Source organism: Octodon degus, unplaced genomic scaffold (assembly GCF_000260255.1).
Source record: "Octodon degus isolate 3935 unplaced genomic scaffold, OctDeg1.0 scaffold00027, whole genome shotgun sequence".
NCBI lineage: Eukaryota > Metazoa > Chordata > Mammalia > Rodentia > Octodontidae > Octodon > Octodon degus.
The window spans coordinates 15,082,623-15,085,521 of NW_004524603.1; positions in this window are offsets into that span (position 1 = coordinate 15,082,623).

Sequence of the window (2,899 nt, forward strand, 5' to 3'; positions counted from 1 at the left end):
TGCTTTAGTTTCAGCTTTTGGAGGGGCAGGAGCTTCCCTCTTCACCACTGGCTCCATCTTGGTAAAAAGGCTCTCTCCCCGAATCTGGTCTTAACTAGCCTTCTGGTCTTCTGAACTCTAACCAGAATTTCCCACACAGAACAGCCTAAGGTGTTCCAGTTCTATTTTTTCAGCTGGCATCTCTGAACATTCCAAACTCTTCCCTCAAGGCATTCACAAAGACCTGTGAACCATATAGTGAGGTATAGCCACAGGAATGACCCCTCTTCTGGTACCAAATTCTTAGTTACTTTTCTCACTGCTGAGACAAAATACCCAACACCCCAAATCAAAAGGAGAAAGGTTTGTTCAGCTCAGTTTGTAGAGGTGTCAGTCCATAGTTGGCTGGCTCCAAGGCAGGATGGCACATGCAAGAGGGACAACAGTTCATGGCAGTGGAAGACAACAAAATCAACAATGGAACCTTAGCAGCATCTTTCTGCACCTTTTATACTCAAGCCAGGCTACTGGGATTAGGTCAGCGCCAATTCAATCAGTGGGCTGATCCAACAATGAGCCACTCTTAATCCCAACACCTTTAATGCATTACACCAACAATCACACACTCCAGATTCAGTCATCTCTGAAAAAGGACCATCTAAAACTGCACAATGCTTTGGGGTAACATCTAGACCCAAACTATAGCAGAATTGCTTTATTTTGTGACCTGATGTACACACACTTATTATTTCATGAAATAATAATTACCCCCACCTATGATGTACTATGATGTTTCTTATCTAATGTCCTTTGACGCTGCCCTTGACCCAATAAATTAATATCATAACCAACTATGTTAGTCAACCTTCCATTACTGTAACACACCAGAGATAAGGCAACTTTCAAAGAAGAAAGGTTTAGTTTGGAGGAGTAAGTCATTACTTTGCACCTGTGGCAAGGCAGCACATCATGGCAGGGAGCCTGTGGTCGAGCAGAGAGTCAATATACCTCAAGGCCAAAATGAATAAAAGCAGAGGAAGAGGCTGAGGTCATCATATCTCCTTCAAGAACACCACCTGCTGATGACCTCCTCTAAAAGATCCTAGTACCCCACCTCTAAAAGATCCATCACCTACCTCCCTATAGCACCAGCCTAATAACTAAACCTTTACCACATGGGCTTTGGGGATACTCAAAATTCAAACTATAATGCTAACCAACCATTGATTCTCAGCCCACAATGAGAAAATAAGCCAAAGAACATAGAAATAAATACAAGGTATAAAACCTGACTACAAATCAACCTCTGATTATAAGCAGTATCCTTAAAGAACCAGCGGCCTAGAGGTACAAGTGAGTAAGTCAAGGCCTGGCAAGGGCAATGTTCACAGAAGTTTAGGTGTTTGTTTTTTGTTTTTTGTTTTTTTTTAATTTCTTTTATGTATCTAGTACAGGGTCCATAGGGTGTACAGGATTTCACTATGTAGATCAGACTTACAGTGATTCTCCTGTTTTCAGCCTCCCAAGCACTGGGATTACAGGTGTGCGCCACAACACCCAGTCTAAAAGTTTAGGTTTTTGGTTTTTGTTTTGGGGAGGAAGTGGGGTGAGACAGGGACTATGTAGTTCAGGCTGGCCTTGAACTCACTATGTAGCTCTAACTGTCTTTAAACAAAGTAATCCTTCTGCCTCAGCCTTCCAAGCTCTAGGATTACAGGCATGTTGCACTACACCTAGCCAAAGTTTAAACTTTATTAACTTAGTTTTTTAGTTCTTAATATTCCAACATTCCTGTTGGTCAGTAAGAATCTGGCCAATTCCAGGAGTATGCTTGTTCCAGCTCTGCTGCAGGGTGAAAATTTTTCCTCCAAAATAAAAGGTTTTAATCCTCAGATTTTTCAAACATTATCCTATATTGGAAAGGGCTTTTAAAAGAAAAAATTTATTTATTTATTTATTTGGTACAGGGTCTCCCTATACAACTTGGACTCATAGCGATCCTCCTGTCTCAGCCTTCCCAGAGCTGGGATTGTAGGCGTGCACCACCATGCCCGGTTTCAGTGGCTGTAATAGCATGCAGTACCAGGGATCAATGGGTCCTTCTGCTTGCCAGGCAGACACGTAGACCACAACGCTATCTATCTCCCCAGCTAGAAAAGGGCTTTTGAGTATGTGATTAAATCTCTTGCGCTGGAGTATCTTGGGTTAACAAAGTGGGCCCTAGATGCAACTGTATGGGAGGGAAGCTCTTGGGGATTTGTTGTTGTTGTTTTGCTTTGCTTTTTGTTTTTCAGTACTAGGTATTAAGCTCAAGTCCTTCTGAGTGAGCTACATTGCTAGCCTTGTTTTAAACTTTGAGACAGATCTCAATACATTGTTCATGGTGGGCTCAAACTTGTGATCCTCCTGCCTCATGACTATCAGAGTACAGCAATGACAGGTACATGCCATCATTTCAGGATACATGGCTCCTTATAAGGGAAGCAATGGGATCTCTAGCCCAAACAGGAAGGGACAATAAGAAGAATCAGGACAACATTTGAAGATGCTGGCCTTGAAGTGATGTGGCCACAAGCCAATGAATGGCAGCAGCTATCAGTAGGTGGAAGAGCCAAAGAACTGATTCTCCCCTGCAATCTCTGGAGGGGCTACAGCTCTGTCAACATCCTGATTGTATTATAGTGATAATGAATTCAATCATCTGACTTCCAGAATAGAAAAACAAATTTTTGCTAGGTCACCAAGTTTGTAGCATTTTTGTTACAGCAACCTCTAGAATTTACTAGGAACCCCAAGAATTTGACTTATTAAGAGTCATAATAAGGGCTGGAGAGATGGCTCAGTGGTCTAAGGCACCTACTTAGAACAAGCTTGGCAAAGCATCAGGGACCACGGTTCAATCCCCCAGCACCACATGCCA